The sequence below is a fragment of the Canis lupus genome, chromosome 21 (genome assembly GCF_048164855.1).
Source record: "Canis lupus baileyi chromosome 21, mCanLup2.hap1, whole genome shotgun sequence".
NCBI classification, from domain to species: domain Eukaryota; kingdom Metazoa; phylum Chordata; class Mammalia; order Carnivora; family Canidae; genus Canis; species Canis lupus.
This window is the reverse complement of record NC_132858.1, coordinates 38891656-38904442: the sequence shown is the minus strand read 5'-3', so window position 1 is coordinate 38904442 and position 12787 is coordinate 38891656.

Here is a 12787-nt window from a genome sequence, read left to right as displayed (position 1 = left end):
AATGTTACCATATTTTTATGTGTGCTCTGGTGTCAAATATGTTGGAAAGCACTGTGAATTAATTTAAGAAATTATGAACCAATAGGTCTGAGCAGAAGTCCAAATATGATGCCCAGAAGCTACATCTGTTCTACAGACCTCTTTGGTTTGGCAGATACAGTGGTGACAGTTAAAAAATAATTTGCTTTCAACATTAAAAAATTTCACATAAAAATCTAGATATCTGGCTTCTCATGAAAAACTTCTATGAGCTCTATCGTCTCATTTTCGGCAGTCAGTTGGCAATGAGTATGAGCTGCCCTCTTGAGATAGGGTTTGGCCTTCCATTTTACTTGCTTTTTTCTCACCCACACTATTTGTATGCCCTTCCCAATTCCATTATTACTTGAGCTTCTCTCTACTATGCTAGAATACAGTCAGCCCGCGTGCTACCTTCAGACTTCTCATGTGTGCACACGAGTACACACACAATGCCTGTTGTCTCAGGAACAATACCCTCAAAAGTGGAATTTAGAAATACAATTTAATCATTTTGATCCTGAAAATAACACATATGCATTAAAGAAAATTTACAGAATAAAAGGAAAATTATTAAATCATCAGAGATCTTGCTACCCCAATATAATTAGTGTTAATACCTCAGAATGCATTTTTCTGATTTTTTTTCTATTGTTACATTAACAAGGCTGCACAGATACCTATGTAGTTCCAAGAGGGCTTCTGTTTTTGTGTATTTCAAAGCCACTGTTATTTCCCTTTGGGTTTAAAACCACGGGATTTGTTTCATGATCACGATTTCCTATTGATAGAAATCATCTACTTCTTTGTAACATATCGACTTTATTGTTCAATAGGTTACATACATTAAACCTTACATATTTTAGCTGATGTAGGACTCCTGACATGCATTAATCTTGCTTAACATTTTTAACTTATCTGAAATTGGTTTAAGATTCTCAGAGGGCATAGTAAATGCTTTAGAGCTTAGTTAATAAAATCTATCACTTGGGTCTGGTAGAGAGCAGTATGCTATCACTTTTGTTTTTCACTAGCTTGAATGTCACAATAGCCAACTTCAGTGTCAACTGAGTATGGCCTGTATTTTTATCGTGTGTGTGTGTGTGTGTGTGTGTGTGTGTTGAGATGTAGCTGCTTAAAAGACAAGCATAAGAACCAAACACCCCTTCTCCCTGGCTCTCTGATCCTCAGGAACTAGATCAGCCCCTGGACTTTGAGAAGAAAAGAGAAGTTCAAATTGAGCTTAACTTTCTGTCACCTCTCCTTCTGGCCTTCCTACTCAGGCTTATATAGAAATTAAGTTCATAGAATGACAGGCATATAGAAAAATAAGGAAGGATTTCCTGGATGCCCAAGTTCATGGAGATCCATCCATCCTTGCTTTGCCTGTTGTTTCTCCCTATGAAAGCCTACTGTCTGGGGGCTTGCATTTTTCACAGAATTACATTGTGAACATATAAATAAAATTTCAAATAATTTTACAGAAATGGTTGAAGAGGTATAATCAGTAGTTATTGTTCTGGAATACTTGACGTTTTAACTGGAATACATGAAGTTTCAGAGATTTAAGTGCCAGTAATAACCATAGCTTAAGGGAGGGGAAATCATGAAGGCTTCCTTTTCAAGTAAAATAAAAGAATATCAGGAAAGGTTGTTGTTTTAGCGTGGTTCTTTTTAGTCAAGTAGAAAATAATGTTTCCTCTGAGTTATTTGCACGGTTTTGGGCCACTTTCTGTTGTAGGTCATAGCAGCTTTGGTATTATTAAATATAATGGAATCAGTATCATTATAATCCCATGTTAAAGTTGCTTCATATTAAAAAAATAAAGTTGTTCCATGTTGAACTTTTCTTTCCTGGATTATCTATGCGTTGGTTATTTTAACATACATTTGTAGGGATCCCTGGGTGGCCCAGCGGTTTGGCGCCTGTCTTTGGCCCGGGGCACGATCCTGGAGACCAGGGATCGAATCCCACGTAGGGCTCCCGGTGCATGGAGCCTGCTTCTCCCTCTGCCTGTGTCTCTGCCTCTCTCTCTCTCTCTCTCTCTCTCTCTCTCTCTCTCTGTGACTATCATAAATAAAAAAAATTTAAAAAATAAAAAAAAAAACCATACATTTGTAGAATGCCTGCTCTGTGCCAGACACTATGCTAAGTGCTGAGAGACAAGAGCAAATGAGACAGTCCTTCCCTTCCAGGAGTTTCAGTGTAGGGGGACGGACAACTGCAGCACAGCGTGGCAATAAAGTGCAACCTAGAATGGAATGAATCACGGGAGAGGGCATGCATGGGAGCGCATGGGTGAAACATCAACCTGAGAGAGTGATTAAAGATGAAAAAAGGAGACGGTGGCTGAATCTTAAAGGATGAGTAAGAGTTTCCCAGATGAAGACATGAAGAAAGTGATTCCAAGCAAGAGGAGCAGTACGTGCAGAGAAGTGTGGGGAGAAAGCAGGGTGAATTTAGCAACTAAAATCTGATTCAGCATGACCAAGAATTGAAGCTGGAGAGCAGAACAGAGGGCTGGCAGGTGAGGCTGACAAGAAGGGCAGATCCTAATGCATCTTCTATGTCACGCTGAAGGTTTGCATTTTATTCTGAAGGCAATCGGAATGCACTGGTGGCTTTTTAAAAGAGGAGGGCCATGATCAGACTCATGTTTGGGAAGGTCAGCTTGTTGACAGGATGGAGAATCAATACTGGAAGCAGGGAGAGCAGTTGGGAGCTGGTGTCATTGTCGGGTAAGAAAGGACAATGGTGGAAGCCTACGGAGTCACAGGGAAGACACAGAAAAGAGGATGCAACTGAAGATAGGACATAGGATCAGTGACAGCTGATAACTTCCCAGATGTATGAAATTAACGACTTCTTGGTCATGGGCATTAAAAATGCCTGTGAAAATGTGCGATCTCCTTTATTGGTGCAAAATTCTGATTAAAACAAATAACAAATAACACTCATTCTCGAGTCCTGAAGTTTTATACTGAAATCTTTTCATCCTCTTAAATAAGAAAAAGATTCTGATGGTCTCGTTTCAACCTTCAGTATATCTTTTTCCGAGTCATAAAACCACCATTTGCTGAGAAGGTGACAAAAAAATGGGGATGTGGTTCTTCAGAATAGGAGCATTTTCACATCTCTGTCACCACAATCTACTACACCTGTTTATACACCCACCTCCTGTCATTATTAATAGCCTTTTGCTTTCTCCATTTTCCATTCAAACCTAATTTTTTTTAAAAAAGTCTGACTACCAAATTGGGTGAGTCACTTTCAAAGTCATTCTGATGGTTAGTGGAGTTTCGGTTCTCAAATTTTTTTTAAATAATGAGTTATCCTAAATGTCCAAAACAGTGGTTGAGTAATACCATCATTGCATCTTAGATGTACCAGAAGAAGGCAAGGGAATTGTACTGCAGTATGAATTTAAATTTAGGACTCAGGTCATGTTCTATGATGGGTGTGATTTGAAAGAAAATGTGATCACTAATGTCAACATGCATAAATTTGAATCAAAGGGGAAAGGCACTACTTAATAGACTACAGATACAAGTTAAAACATAATACTGCATTAGTTAGAAACTTTGCAAGCTTATTGAATAAGCTCATTATCATATGAAATGTATTAGCATCCTTTTAACTCAAAGCACTTTTTCTCCACCTGCCCTTGAATATAATGTTTAATTGCTGTAGCTACAACAAAATACTTAGAATTCTATTACAGTGGTACTTAATGGTAGAACTAAGGAATTATGGGAAACAGAGTTTGGGAAATTTCTGACTCCACTAACAATGACATGAGACTCAGAATGTCCAAGACAGAAATTTGGGCCTGGGTTTACACAATGGATGAGTTCCTGTAACTTGAATTTACAAAAGAAACCATGGAGATTATCTTGCTTAACCCACTAATAGTAAGGAACTGAGCACCAGAGGATACAACTAATGAGACAAAACTGGTCAGTAATGGCCCTAGAATCTAGACCAGAGCTCTCCTCAAGCATTCCCGCCTGCGTTTTTCCATGACCTTATCACTGACTTAGTTGAACCAGATAATTTCCAACTACAGAAGGAAATCTTTTCCATAAAGTTAATAACTAGCCTCTAACTTATACTAAACTTTATTTAAATTCTGATTTTCATATTTGTATTCAGCATGCTCAAAGGAAAATAAATTCAAATAATTACAAGTGCCGAATTTGAACCAGACGAGGTTGGAGGTTGTAGGGAGACACAGCCTGAATTAATCAAAAGAATAGTTTTTTTTTTAATTTAGAAGAGTTTTTTTCTTTGAAGTAAAAACAGCAATAAGTCTAAGCTGACCATGTCTTGCTCACAGAGATTAGAAATTCTGTTTTAATGACTGGATATGGATGACAGGTGATCAGCATATGACGAATCTAAGCTGAGTTGTTCCAAACAACCCTACATCAAAGGGGTCCAAAGCCCAGCCAGCTTTTATTTAATTTGTGATTTTCAGAAGTTCTACTGATGGTGTTACTGTAATCATGAAAAATCTGCAGCAAAGAGAAAGTGGAGGCCTGGCAAGAAACCTTTGATGGAGCCCAAAACAGGTACATTCTCTTCTTTCTACCTCCTTGTTTCTTCCTATCATCATGGACCCCAGAAAGAAATGGGAGAGACAGCCACGCTAAAGACATGGCATGGAATGAGAGTCCTGGGAATCCTGGTCTTCATATGCAATATTCCGTTGTAGTAATTTGATTTCTGGCTACTAAATTCTTTGTATAAATTTGTGTTGAGAGTGCTAACAACTGAGGAACACTTGGCTGCTCAGTGGTATTCATTTTCACATGGGTTGGGTGGGGCTCTGTGCCAAAGGAAGTTCAAAGCAATAAAACAATTACTCAAGCCCTTGTGGCTGAGCCATTGTGATTCAAGAATCATCTGGCCATCCACGAGACAACTTACCTTCGGAATCCGAGTCACACTGATAAGTCCTTTCATAAAATGGTGGCTACCCCGAGTCAATAAGGGAAGGGAACTGGCATTTGGACACCTGCAGTGTTTTACATGTTTCCGCATTCTCACAACAGCCCTGTAAGAAATGTATTACCCCACTTCACAAATGAAGGAACAAATTCTGAGAAACGAAGAAAGTTGCTCAAGGCCACGCAGCCAGAAGACTGGTCTGTTTAAACTCAAAATTCAAGTCTGCTCCATCACGCTATGCTTTGTTCCCAATCTAAGAAGAGGTACGAGGTCCCAGAATCTCTGTTCAGAGCAAAAAAATATTGTAAAATCCAATGTCCTGCGGATATGAAGGGAGTTGCCCTTGCTATGACATCATACTATGCCTCTGTGCACTTTATCTGCAAAATCTGCTGGCTCTCTTTCACTTCAAATAGCCGGAATGTATCTCTGTGATTAACTAATGCTAGGGTGGGTGTTTGAGAAATGCAATTTGATGATGACTGTGGGAACATCTGCTTCACAGCCATCAAACCAGGCCGAGTCCCAGCTTCAGTGCGTTGAGATTGTTAGGTGCCAAAACAAGTGGTGACAGGGGGCCAAGGCAGATGTGATAACAAATTGACAAAGACGACTGTAGGCCAGGAAAGAGTCATAAGATGTTTCTAACATACGCGGAAGTATACTTTCAAGTCGGCCAACGTCGCTGACTGAACGAGGCTGTCAGAAAAGTAACACAGTTTTGACTAAAAGAGCCACAGAGATGAGACAGCTGAGCTCCCAGCAGGATCTGGTTTTGTCATCAGTAGTTTCACTGCTATCTAGCTAAGCTTCGGGGCTGGCTTTCACATGCAATGTGCTGGTGTAAGATGGAACATTAGGTCATGGCCAGTTGCCCTAGCCAGTCAAGTGTGTTCCACATTTAGGGAAGAAGAAGAATTTCTGGGCCTCTGCCCCCCTAAAGGCCATAGGACAAGCTAGCATCAATCAGAATGACAATGTCTTGGTCTTACTTAACCTACACACATATGGAAACTATCTCTAGCGCCATTTAGGCCTAGTTTTTTATATTATTCAACTTGAAAAAGTATCAGCAGCAGAGTATTTTTCATTGTATTGACAAAGAGGAATATTAAAGACCTGCCTAATTCTTTCAATTCACACACACACGTTAGGCTACGTTTCATCAGCACAAATTATCTTGCAAATATGCTGATCACAAACTACAATGGCGTACTGAAGGGGCTAAAGAATATGTGTTAAAATAGAAATATGTAAAAACAGAAAAGTTTTTACCAAAAACCAAAGGGCCTTCAAGCAGTATTTTTTTTAATGTGAAAAAATGTTCGCCATCACAGATAACCACAGATGCGCAAAATAAAATTGCAATGAGTTCACTTTTCTTTAGCATTAAGAAATTACAATATTCAATGCAATAAAGGGTGCAGTGAGATGGGCTTTCTTATGCTCACCTGATAAAAACATAAATTGTCAAAAGCTCTCTGGAAAGTAATTTGCCAGTATATTTCAAAAGCCCTAAAGTGTTCATATGCTGCCGAATGTACAGTGGTATCAGAAATTCTGGGGGTGGGGCCAAGCAATCTGTTTTAATAAGCTATTCAAGTGTTTGTGATGCACATTTCTGTTTGAGAACCACTGCCCAGGGGACTCTCACCCACTCCTGTGGTCAATGACTATCTATAGGCAGATGAGACCTACATCTACATCTGTACCTCAGATGTCTTTTCTGAATTTCAGGCCCCTAGAACCAACTACCCACTTGACATTTCCTATTGATATTTCATAGATACTTCAAAATAAGTAAGTTTAACATTTAGGTTGAGACATTTTCCCCCAAAATATTCTCTACCTCCAGCGATTCCAATCTCCATAAATAGCACTATTACTTCCACTCAAGCCAGAAAACCTAAGTTCATTTTTGACTCCCCTACCCTCTTCCATCTCATCCCCACATCCAATCAAGTACTATTTCCTAAAGATATAATATATTGCCATGAACTGAATTGTATTCCCTAAACTTGTATGTTGAAGCCCTAACCCCTGGTGTGACTGTTAACTGAGATAGGGGCTTTAGGAGGTAAAGTTAAATGAAGTCATTTATAAGAAGAGGAGGAAAGAAAGAGATCTCTCTGTGTCATGTGAGGACACAATGCAAGCCATCTGCAAGCTAGGACTAGTTCCTCGTCGCTCCACCAGAAACCAACCCTGGTAGACCTGGATCTGGGACAATGAGCCTCCACAACTGTGAGGAAATAAATTTCTGTTGTTTAAGCCCCCCCTCCCCAGTCTTTATTGTATATTTTATTATGGCACTTTGAGTAGACTTAGACAGATATCTATATCCGTTTCCTTTTATCTCCATTGCTACCATCCTCATACACACTTTATCATCTCTTGCCAGATAGACCACTGCAGTATCCTTCTGGCAGTTTTCCCTTGAAATCAGTTCCACCTACAGCCAACCATTCTGTATACCCAGCTAGAGAGGTATCATCAGAACAAGTCTTTCTTTCTTTTCCTTCCTTTCTTTCTTTCTTTCTTTCTTTCTTTCTTTCTTTCTTTCTTTCTTTCTTTCTTCTTTAAAGATTTTATTTACTTATTTGAGAGAGAAGAGACAGAGATAGCGAGAGAGAGCATGAGCAGGGAGGAGAGGGAGGAGCAGGCTCCCCACTGACAGGGAGCCTGATGTGGGGCTTGATCCCAGGACCCTGGGATCATGACCTGAGCCGAGAGCAGACACTTAATCCACCCCATGTGCCCCCTCAAGACAGGTTTCTATTTAAAATCCCTCAGTGGTGGGGCACCTGAGTAGCTCAGTTGGTTGGGCATCCAGCTCTTGATTTTGGCTCAGATCTCGATCTTGCCTTCGTGGGATCCAGCCCGGTACCCATCTGTTTCCGTGCTTGGTCCAGAGCCTACTCCTCTCCCTCTCCCTCTGCTCCTCCCTCTGGTCATGCTTGCACGCGGGCGTGTATGTGCTTTCCTAGTCTCTCTAATAAATAAAATATTTTTTTATTTAAATCTTTCAGTGGCCTCTACTACCTTTCAAATAATGCCCAATATTTAACAGAGATATGTCAGGACACTATAAGAAATATGAGCTGATGGAGTCCCAACCCACCCCAACGTACTGATCCCTTGTCTCTCTCAGTCTGGACACTTGCTCCCCTCAGTACTGGCATTCCCTTGCAAGCAACCTCCTCAGTAGCCTACCTTTTAGTGTAACTTTCTGGTCACATTGGAATATACTGGGCTGCTCCCTGCAGCCCACAGGGGATCACCTTCATCTGTGAGGCTGTGCTCAGGTCCTCTTCTCAGGTACCCCATGCGGGTGCTTTCCTCTACCCTCACTCAGTAACCATACTGCCCCAATTTTTCTAATGCCCAGCCTATTATTATTATTATTATTATTATTATTATTATTATTATTATTTTGGTTTAGATTTAGCCAAATATTTAAAGTTTTGTTATTGGTTTTCTTTATGGCACTTGCTCCACCTCTTGGGGGGAATCCTCTTGGCTTACAGCCCAAGTGGTAGAGGGGTGAGGGTTAATAATGATACTGGCATTAAAACACATCAACTCATAACTGTACAAACTACCCTCGTGCATTGGCTAGAAAGTCTTGTACTATTCGGACTCTATCAATAGCTCTCTAGTCTCTCCAGCTTTGTTGGGGAAAAGCCACATTGACTTTTAATTTATCAAATAGCCCATGCCCTCTCCCACCACCTTAGGGCTTTTACACAGAGAGGCCCATCGACCTGGAATACTTTTTTTGCCCTTCCCTTTGCCTGGTCGCGGTTTATGTCTCAGCTTAAACACCATTTCCTTAGGAAGAACATCCTTGACCACTTTTATACAAGGTTAGGTCTCCTGTCATACATTCCCGACATACTTAAAATTGTTTTCAATTGTAATTTATGCTATGCACTTGTAAATTACTTACCTTTTTTTTTTTTTTTTTTTTAGTGTCTACCTTCCCTACTAGGCCATAAATTCCATGTGTCTGTTTTCTCTAACATAACCTCAGTATCTAGAATGTACTAAGTATTCAATGAATATTTATGACTGACCCCTGACAAAGTTAAATAATTATAGGGTAGGTTTCAGAATTAGGGTTCTGTTACCTTATCAATCTACTTTCAGTAGGCCAAGATTGCAAAATATGTTGTTGTTGTTGTTGTTGTTGTTGTTTAAGTGTTCATTTGCAACTACTCTTCTGAATGAATCAGGATTTTATCGGTACAAATTTGAAAAGAAATCTGCTCACATACAACCAATGTCCATATAACCTAGCTTTAAACTTTTATGTCCATCAAAATAGTTTCATTGTTCCATGGAACCTAGGCAACAAGGTTAGAATGAATAAATGGTATACATTTGAATTCAATCAAGCACAGTTATATTTCTGAAATACTTTTTCTGCATAAGATTTCACTTGAAGAAAGCTTGAAAACCATCCCTAAACACTGGCTTTGAGTCCAGAGAAGAAGCAGAGCTTTTACAATAAGTTGGAAGAAAAGTCTAGAGTTCTCCTTTACACAAAGACTTGTGAGACATTTGCATTTACAGTAATTCCTGTAGTTTTGGGTTTTATTCTCTTCTCTTACACTTATCCTACATAATTTTTCTTTCCCCAAGTTATATACCTAACGGGTGTTTCTCAGAAGGCTGGAGGAAAGGGAAGGGAGGACTGAGGGAGAAAAAAACGAGCTCTAAGAGAAAGAGCTGTATCTTAGGCATTTCCTAGGCAACTTATAACAATGATTATCCTACCATGAATCTTCTCACATTTCCTCTTATACAATTCGGTAAAAAAATACAAAATATATTTGATTCCATGCCATATTGGGAAAGACACCAATAGATGTATGTCTTCAGGACAATCATGGTTGTACCATTAAAGAAATGATTTAGCTGTAGCAGTGATTCTCTGAAGTCCACACAACAGAGAATCCATCCCACTAATCAACCTCCAGGCCTGAGTCATTAATCCATTACAAGCCGCCAACAGTATATAATTTTCATTTGGATGTCAAACCCAATGTGCCTCAGATGGAACTCGTTATTTCCTCAATAAACTGGTTTCCCTTCTTAATTTCCCTGTTTGAACTAGTGCTACAATCATAATCCTAGTCATTCAAATTTACAACCTAGGGGCTACCTTTATTGTCTCTCTTTTTTCATCCTTCACAGTACAGGGATCTAACAGAAGGAGTTAGGATCTACTCTCTGTCTTAACCACTCAAGTGGTTTACATACTGACATCACAGAGTTGTCAAGGTGCAGTACAAGGCCTGAGTGGATCAGAATGCCCTGTTACATTTGTTAAAAATGTAGACTTTCAGCTATACCTCAGACCTACTGTGTCAGGATGGAGTTTGGGCATCTGCCTTTTAAATGAGCTCTTCAGGGGACTTCTTAGGCCAGATAAACAGAATCGATTTTCTAAAGGAAATGACCCAATTAAAAGAAGTCACACTGTAAGTAAGACACCCTGTCCAAAGGACACAGAAAGAGGTCATGGAGTCCCAAGCAGGTGAGTGGAACACAGAGGCAGACAAGAGTAGACAGTATGTAAGGGTTCAGTATTTCTGAAGTCCCCATTTAGATCTGTTTATGAATAGCCTTCACCAGGGTAAGGCAGGGGAGACTGGGGTTCACCAAAAACGGGACCATTTAGAATATGCCAGAGACTAGCTCTGAAAATTAAAGCACACTGAAGGGAAACCGCAGCAACTCAAGTAACAATGTCCCATTCCAGAGTTATCACAGGGCCCATAGAAGAACAGCTGTTTGACAATAAAGAGATGTAGGGAACAATAGGAGGCTGGGAGGAATGATGGGCTTCATCTGTGTTAGCCAGGATTTGGTTGCCAATAAAAGAAGCCATTCTAGTTATTTTAAATTCAAGGGGATTTAATATAATGAATTGTTTACAAAATCGTTAGAAAGTCTGGAGAAACAGGCCTCGGGATGAGCTTCCAGAAATAACCACAAGATGTGCCAACCTGTACAATGCTCAGAAAACTGGGAGAATGACCAGAAAGCTGAGGAATAAGGCAATGGAAGCCTCAACTCCTGGCTCCAGGCACACTGTCTCAGTGCAGAGCCATGCCATCAAAATGGATGTCCCTGGCATCCAAAGAAATAGGTACCAGACCCCGGGGCCTCTGCTACATTACACAGAAGCCAGAGCCTCCATATCCTTGCGTGGTAGTGGAAACAGCAGAAGTGCCACCTCTGTCTCACTTCTGTCTTCCAAATATAACATTCATATGTCTGCTTTGGCAAAAGCTGGGTGGGCCACATATGGAATCTGAAGTCTGGGGAGTGGAAGCTTTAGCTCTCTGTCCCCTAGCGTGTTAAAAGGGCAGAGAGCTGGAGTAGTACGGGCCATGGATCTCTCTCAGCATTGTACTTAGCTGTAAGCTTCTCTACCAAACTGGAAGCTTTCGGAGGCCAGGGACCTGATGTTAACTGTTTCGAAGTCCCAGCACTCAGCAGAGGGTCTACTGAATAGGAGGGAAAGGAAGGAAGGAAAGAAGGAAGAAAGGAAGGAGGGGAGGGAGGGTAAGTGGGTAGCAAGGAGCTCAAGATCAAGTCCAGGTAGAAAATTCAGAAAATTCTGTTTTGACAGTATTTAAAATTTAAGATGAAAGGAAACAAGGGCTAAAAAAATAAAAATAAAAATAAAAGAAAGGAAACAAGGGCTGATACTAATAATTCTTACTTCTTATTAGCTTTGGATTTTAGTCTGCCTCTCTTCATGTCCATGACTATGAACTTGATACAGTTCAAATTCCTTACATCTGGAAAAAATCAATTGTCTCCTAACTGGTGCCCTGCTTAGTTTCTCTCCATTCCTCCCCATACTACACACTGAGCTCTGACTGGGTTTCCTAAAATAGTGGTCTTCAAACCTTTTACTTGCAAACACTTCCAAAATGATTTTGTAAAGCTTTGTATCTTCTCGAGAGCACATTATTAAGCTGACATCTAAAACTTTTCATCCTGAGTTAAAATACTTGCAAAAGATCTAACTTCCAGAGTATTGTAAATATTATCATTAAAATATATTTTTAACAGTACTTAACAAATCTAATAGAATCTAAAACCATATCATCTATTTTTTAAATATATACAAGCAAGTTGGTCTTTAATAATCAGATATTTTGCATCTTTCCTTTCTCTTCTTGAACTCCTATTTCTCTTCTGCTTCTACCAAAAACTATCATTCTAATATGACATATTTTTTTCTTCAATGACTTTGGTCAATTACCTTATCACAACAAAAGACATATAGGTTGAAATTATATTTTTTTTTCCCCATGACTGTGAAGCTGTATTTAAAAATTATTCTGGATTCAGTTATTCAATTATTATTAGCATACTATTGAAGAAAACAAAATGGATTTTATTATAAATTTTGCTAAGTAATTAGAAAAATCAAAATTTTTATTTGAGATGTATGGTAAGAGCTGGATAGGGACTGGCTGGTTTTGCTAAAATTAGGTCAAGTATTTAATTTTTGCTAAAATTAGGTCACGTATCAATTTAGCCATAATTACTTACTACTTTCTTTTTTTTTTAATTTTTATTTATTTACTTATGATAGTCACAGAGAGAGAGAGAGAGAGAGAGAGGCAGAGACACAGGCAGAGGGAGAAGCAGGCTCCATGCATCGGGAGCCCGATATGGGATTCGATCCCGGGTCTCCAGGATCGCACCCTGGGCCAAAGGCAGGCGCCAAACCGCTGCGCCACCCAGGGATCCCTACTTACTACTTTCAGCTAAATCAAGACAGGGCTCAAC